General features: G+C 42.1%; 1 non-coding gene across 1 annotated transcript; it reads right to left on the reverse strand.

Moving 5' to 3' along the window:
* Positions 1-5,024: 5,024 nt before the first annotated feature.
* On the reverse strand, positions 5,025-5,106 carry trnas-uga (transfer RNA serine (anticodon UGA)). Its single transcript has one exon. It is a non-coding gene; the product is annotated as a tRNA-Ser (tRNA).
* Between the last annotated feature and the right edge of the window lie 2,745 nt (positions 5,107-7,851).

The raw sequence follows: 7,851 nt of genomic DNA on the forward strand, positions 1-7,851 counted from the left end.
TCAATCCCATTGTTGTGTCATCTAAGATCAAAGCGAGAACTTCACTGCCATTTGCACTGGAAACATCAGAACACATAAGGTTAAGGACCAAAGCTGGAAACAGGGAATGGATAGACGAATGTCTTTAAACCAGACTGCACCATGGGCCAAATGGGCTTTCCCATTCTGCAAAACTTGAAGACGAGTAGAAAACAATCTGCAGTGAAACTGATCAGAAATGAAAGGGAAAAGCCATTTCATTGAGAATAATTGCAAGAGCGTCTGTCTTCATTCCGTGTAATGTCGTAGTTAGGATTTGGAACTAGAACTGCTATGGCATTAGTTCTATTTTCGAACAGGGAATGAATGTTTTATTGTGCAAGTATATCGTGGTACCAGTATTTCTGACCACTGGTCCGAACCTGGAAATGCTTGGTTTTGTGCCAGGTTATCAAAATTCAGAAAGATGCAGGTTTTGGAAAGCTGAACTAAAAACGAGAATTGATAGAAAAACCCGCTACACCTGGAAACATCTGTGGAGAGAAGCAGATTTTTTTTAGATGGACAGGAAACAGGTTAGTTATAGATTTCTAGATTATACTGTTGGGAAAATGATAATCTTACCTGTCGAATCAGGATATTTATCAAAATCACTCTTGAGCTTACAAACGTCGAATTTACAATCTTAAAAGGACTTAATCAGCTGTCATACTACTTTCATTTTCCTGAGCTGGTGGAAGGCTGTGTTTTAATGGCTACATTTCCTTTTGCTTTCTGTTATTTAGCAGTCACGCCGAATGGAGAATTGTTTCTTTCAGTGTCTGCCTCAATATGTGTCTTCGTTTTTTCTATATTTGTCTCTGTATCCTCCTAGGCCTTTTTCACATTCTCCGACTCTCTGGCTGTCCATATCCCTCATTTCCCATTTCTGCTCTTGAAAAGCGTGACATTCAGAGACAGTTTGAGATTCGAACTGCTGAGAGGCTTTCTGACGCCTGGCTGAAGTCGGTCGAAGTAGTCTCATATTCTCTGGATAATGCGTCTGTCACTTCGACCTGAGGCAAGGAGACATTTCTTCCTCAAAATCTAAAGACCCTTTCGAAGTTAAAGTTGAATTCCTTATCCAACAGGAAAAGAAAGTAACTACATGATAGCTGAAGAAGAACAAGGATGCATTTACTGTTGGTGTGCAACAAATGAATGGTCACAGCAGAGAATGAGGGTGATCATGTCGTGGTGTCAGTGCCATTACCATAACATTCCCCGGGAATGCTGCAGTGTCTCCTGCCTCACCACTTAATTTCCACAAAACTGGGAATGAAGGAATGAGAATAAGAGGATGAGAAGCAGAAGTGCTTGTGGAACTGCGGGAAGAATCTCCAGGTTAAAATAGTAGTTAAAAAGAGTAACATACACTACTGGATTTCAACCAGGAAAATGAAGCCGGATCTCGAAATCAGAATATAAAGCAATTCAAACAGACACTGAGTTTCTCGATCAGCAACACAATACTTGCGAGAAATAACGAGCTTTCAATACAATGAGCAGGCACCAGTGTGATGGGAGGTGCTTTCACCAGCTAAGCCGCGGCGCCACGTTAAACGCCAGATTTGTCGTCCACATGTGCAATGTCTGAACCACTTGATCACAGGAATTCGAAAACGCGTTTTATGTATTAGCGTTGCTCAGTATGAATGGCAATCAAACTCTGCTTGTGCAAAAGCAGACATTTCAATGCTGAGCATGCCCTACTGAAAAGGCACAGAAAAAGACAGTATCCTTTTGCATTGGCATCCAACAGATATTTTCATCTGTTTAAACTGACAGAATAAACAGGATGTGCTCATCTCCTCTCGCGTCCCATTAACCACGTTAATACACACGCAGGGATGTTCAAACCAAGATGAACAGGCTCATTGTTGTGAATTGACAGCAGTGGTGTGTGAGTCATTGCGAACAGTGAGAAATAAATGCTGAACCAATAGCACTGACACTGAGCCTTGCACCATTAGCTCCACATTCACATCTTGTGTCATGTCTCCTCGGCATCAGTGCATTTGACTTTAATTATTCTACCCTGCACCTCTCCTCAAGTTATTCCCGTCCGCATGCAGTGTTGAATTAGTACATGCAATTATTAGAAATGCATTTCTGGGACACAGTTGTCTTTCAATGAGATAAGATTCACTGCCCATCCCTAATTATCCGAAAGATGTAGGGGACGAGTTACTTTTGTCAACTCCTCAAAGACGCCACTCCTGACGCCACTCTGTCAATGTCACTCACTGAGGGAAGAGCAAACTGACGCCACTCAGTCAGTGTTACTCACCCAGGGAAGGACAGATTGATCCCACACTCTCAGTGTAACTCAACAGACTGATTCCACACTGTCAATATAAGTCATTCTCTGAAGAGCAGTCTGACCCCACTCTATAAATGTAATTCCCTCAGGGAAGAGCAGACTGATCCCATTCCGTCTATGGCACTCACCCAATGAATGAACACTAACCCCACTCTACCAATGTTTCTCGCCAGGGAAGAGCAGACGGAAGCCAGACTGTCAACATAAATTATCGAGGGAAGATAATACTGACCCCGCTCTTTCTATTTCACTCAGGCAGGGAAGAGCAGACTGTCACCACTCTGTGAAAGAAATTCGCCCAGGGATAGGCAGACTGACCCTACTGAATCTGCGTGACTGAAACAGGTAAGAGCAACTAACCCAACTCTGTCAACGTATCTCCCTCAGGGAAGAAGACCCTGACCCCTCTCTGTCCATGTAGCTCACCCAGGAAACAGCAGACTTACCCCACACTGTCTATTTAATTTCACAAAAATCCTCTGAAGTACGTCCTATCCAGACACTCCTATTACAGAGACATCACTGTCTCTGTAACCGCGTGCGTTCAATGGCGATTCCAAATAACCTGCAAATGTTTAGAATGTGGCAGCAAACCAGAGCAACCACACAGAAATTGGGCGAATGTGCAAACTTCCATCAGGCTGTCACCTAAGCCTGGAATGGAAACCAAACCCGACAGTGTTTTGATTATAAAATGGCAGAACAGAAACCTAGCAAAAAGAATTGCGTCCCTGTGTGTTGCAACGATTCTGAGTATTAATTCAGCCCCCCTTACTGTAGTTAATTTCCATTTTCATCACTGCCAACCTTCTTCAAAGCAAAGCACGCACTTGCTTTTTTTCAGACTTCCTATATCCCGCTCTCATCCCGCTTTTTACCGAATCAGATTTCTGACTTTACAAACTACGTCATAACAGGTTGACAACTGCAGAATGAGCTTTGTTCCGTTCTCCACTGATGTTGATAGTAGTAATCCGACATTTTCGAGTAGGACTTGAGGCACTTGCGGGTGGTGTATTCGCGGCATTTTGGCATCTTTTTTTCATTTTCGGTCTACTATTTCGAGTTCATTGCGCAGACTTCTGAAGAAGACTTTTTGGAGTCGAAATGGTAACTGTGTCTTCTCTCGAAAGACAGACGTAGCTTTATTTCTGTTCTCTTATAAATTGATCTTCTTCTGATCTTTGCAAATGAAATAGGGCGCATTACTATTGCTCGGTTTGAGTTTTAAAATCAAGAGAAACATGAAGGAGAGAATATCAAAGAACACAAAGTTCTGAGTTGTTAACATAATTTTTGCAGCAATGGTGGACATAAAGGTCAAATTAAGATAACGGTTCAAGAACACCGTTAGTCTGTGGAAGTGGTATGTGACTTTAGTTCCAAATATATGTTTCCGTTCTTCCAGTACATCTTTTTGATTCCCAGAAAACATTGATTGTTTTCTGTATTCACTTTGTTTCGCGACATCTGTCTTCTGGTCGACCAGGGACAACTTGAATTTGCGTCTGCATTGAATAAGATTTCGCTCTTTCTTTCGAGAAGCAAACCTGTGCATTATGTACCACTTACCATGCTGATGGCTAAGAAGTTCAAAATGAATTACGGTTTACGGATCGTGAGCAAGAATGAAGTGATCCACTTGCGAACAGATGTCACCACGCCCTATTCCTACATCGGGCCTGAACGGTCTATTGGCAGAGTCTGCAGACAGGAATTGTCGAAGTGACTAGTCCTTTGTTCAGTTTGATTTGATACCAATGGTAGTGCTGTTCTGGTGCAGAAATGTGTCAACATCTCTGACGTTAGAGTCAAATCTACTCCATGGAGTGTCTTCTCATATCTGAACATGCTGACACGAAAACATCTAGCTCCGATAGCAAAACTTTTTTTCATTAAACTGGGAGTATGTTTAACTAAGCAATTCAGACAGCCATGATGAATAATTGGCATTTGGTTCTTCAAGCTGACCTCTCCACACCAACTGCTCCAACGAAGGCCGTGGATAAGTTCCCATCGATTATTTTGGTCAATTTTAGCCTCAACAACAACCAATTGTTCTGAACAATGCTAAACCACAAATAGAGGGCTAAGTCTGATTTTCATCGTTAATTTTCAATTTCAGTTCTTAATGCACAGTTTCTTCCGAATGTGGACAGCAGAAGACCGTTAACATTCTATTTCTAATATTTCCAGAAAATACTACTCCGCTGATATCGCCTTGCCTTTTCACATCGCAAGCCAGGAACCTGAATCAGTCGAGTTCCTTTCCACACATGGAATTGCTTTTTTCTAATTCATTGACTGCTGATATAATAGATTATTGGCCTTGAGAGTCAGCTGTAAATTAGGTTGAACTTTCTCAGCTTGACTTTCAACTGATCCTGAAAAAGATGTCATCACCTGCAGGTAAATGTATTGCATTGCTTCTTGTTTTGCTGAATTCCACCCCCTGAACATCCAAATTTCATGATAGTTCGACAAATGTGTTGACACTGATTCGTGTTGGAAGTTGGTGGCTTTTTGTGTCTCGACACATAATTTATTCAATTAGATGACTGGGTCAGTCTTGAAATTACTTCGGATTCTTCACAGTTGAAAATTTACTTTCGATTGAATGCAAAGCTCAAGCTCCACGAAATTCAAATTCTGCAAATGAATTAATGACTTTTATAAGATTCTACGCTGGGAACAGGATTCGAACCTGCGCAGGGAGACGCCATTGGATTTCAAGTCCAACGCCTTAACCTCTCGGCCATCACAGCTGCGGCAAGCCTGTCAATTTTCATAGTAAAATAACTGAATTCATTTGTTGGAAGAACAAATTGTCAAGACCCAAAGATTTCGCCAAATCCTTTGCAGATGCCCAGACGAACGGTACCTTCGCAGATTGACAGGCTTTCACCGCAAACTAGATTCTGACACAGCTGAAGTTATGGGAATGATTCTTCGTAGAATTACAGAGTCACGGATGTACACCACACGAAGAGAGGATCATTGTCTCACTGCGTCCGATCGATTTTGACTCAATTGCTCATCATCTGGTGCCAAATTAGATATGCTGTTGTGTTTTAATATTCATCGAAATATGGTATTAGAAATATTGACGCTAAGTCCATAAACACTAGCTACATTCGTAAAAACAATATGGGAATTAGAAAGAATGCAGAACCAATTTACAGGAATGGATCCAGCAACTAATCCGTAAGTTCTGACATCAGGTAATGAATTTGTGAGCGCAAAAGGGGAAGATTAACCAAAGATTTGGAACTTGAAATCGTCTTGACGGAATTATTTGCAAAGTTTTTGCGGTTGTTCTAGAGTCATCAAGTCCTTGAACAATACAACACGGAAAGTGGTCCTTCTTTCCAACTTGACCATGGTGCACAGTTATCCTAAATTAATAGGTCCCATTTGCCAACATTTGGCCCACATCCCTCAAAACCTTGTTACTCTATATCCATCCAGATGCCATTAAATGTTACAGTTGTACCAGTCTACAACAATTTCTCTGGCAGCTCATTCTGGACACGACTGAAAAAGTTGCCCCTGACGTCCCTTTTAAATCCTTACCCTCTAAATGTAAACCGATGTTTTCTAAATTTTGACTTCCTCACCAGCCGGAAAACATCGTGACGAGTCAACCTATCCATGTCCCTCATGATCTAATAAATAGCAACGATTTGACTTTATCATACTGTCAGGAGGGAAATGTGTGGAGATTATTTGTCGAAGGTTTGAAGTAGAAAGTCTGATGTACAGATGTTTAGAAATGCATCTTGGAGAAGTTTTTAATAAGTCATTGAAGTCTAGTAGCCATTGTAGAAGTCTGTTGTGAAAGCTGCAGAAGGATTTCAGGGCACGAGAACGAAGCATTATTTCCAATGTATGGTGGCTCAGTTCGACCGCACTTGGACGACAGTATGAGGAATTACAATCCTCAATTTAGGAAAGATACTGATGCCATATAAGGAATACCACGAATGGTGTTTCGCCTTGATATCATGGATGAACGTTAGTCCTCTGAATTTTAATTGGGCAAATCCGGCCTTTTTTAAACAGTTTCAAAACAAGAGAGGTAATCTCATTGAGAGTTGCAAAATATTTGAAGAGATAAACAGGGTGGTGCAATTAAATTTTGTTCCCTCATTGGTGAATCTAGAAGCAGGAGAGGAGAATTTTAAAATTAAGCATTGTGATTTATGACCAGGATAAGAACTATTGATTTTTGTCTTAGCCTTGAGAAATCTCACTAATCAGCGCTACAGTGAGCCTTGGATATTTGGTCTTTGAATGCATCACTATCAGCCTGACCCGCCGACACTTACTGCATCACTATAGACCTGACCCCTCACACTTACCGCCTTAATATCAGCGTGAACCCCTCAAACTTACTACATCACTATCCATCTGGCGCCCTCACATTTACTGCGCCACTTTCACTTCGAGACCATCATTTTGACTGCGTCACTATCAGCCTGACTGCCAAGCACTTACTTTGTCACTATCAGTCACACCCTTACACTTCCTATGTTACTATCACCCTGACTCCTTACACTTACTGTGTCACTATGAGCCTGACTCCATCACACTTATTATGTAAGTATCAGACTGACGCCTCACACTTACGGTGTCACTACAACACTGCCTCCTCAAACTAACTATGTCACTATCATCTTGACCCTCTCACATTTACTGCCTCACAATCACACTGACCACCTCACACCTTCTGCTTCACTATGAGCTTCAACACTCACACGTACAGCATCACTACCAGCCTGACTCACTCACACTTATCACCTGACAAGCAGAATTACTCTCTCAAATTTATTTCATCATTATTAGGCTGAGGCACTCACACTGACAGCGTCACTAACAGCCTGACACCCTCATGCTTACTGCGTTGGTATCTCCCTGATCCCCTCAGAATTACTGCGTCACAATCACTCTGACCCCCTCATACTTGATGCATCACTATACTTCTGGCACCCTCATACTTCCTGCATCACTCACACCCTGACACATGCGCACCTACTGCATCCCTATCAGCCAAACCCCACTCACTCACGGCGTCACTCTCTCTCTAACCTGCTCACACTTCATGCGTCACCATCACCTTGATACCCTCTCACTTAGTGCATCAATATCAGCCTGACCCCCTCACGCTTACTGCATCACTCCCAGCCTGATCCCTTCAAATGTACTGTGTCACTATCAGACTGACCCACTCATACTTACAGCATCACTATCACCTTGAGCCCCCAAACTTAGTGCGTCCAGATCACCCTGAACCTTTCACTCTTCTTGCGTCACCTTCAGCCAGACCCTGCACACTATCACTCTAACCTCCTCATACTTGCTGCATCACTATAACTCTATCCCACTCACACCGTGTGTGTGTCACTATCACCCTGAAAACTCATACTCACTGCACCACTATTATCCTGACTCCATCACAATTAATATATCATTATCAGCCTGACCCCTTACACTTACTGTGTCACTATCAA

The sequence above is a fragment of the Chiloscyllium plagiosum genome, unplaced genomic scaffold, assembly GCF_037043375.1.
Source record: "Chiloscyllium plagiosum isolate Xiang-an unplaced genomic scaffold, Cpla_swu_hap1 HiC_scaffold_145, whole genome shotgun sequence".
NCBI classification, from domain to species: Eukaryota; Metazoa; Chordata; class Chondrichthyes; order Orectolobiformes; family Hemiscylliidae; genus Chiloscyllium; species Chiloscyllium plagiosum.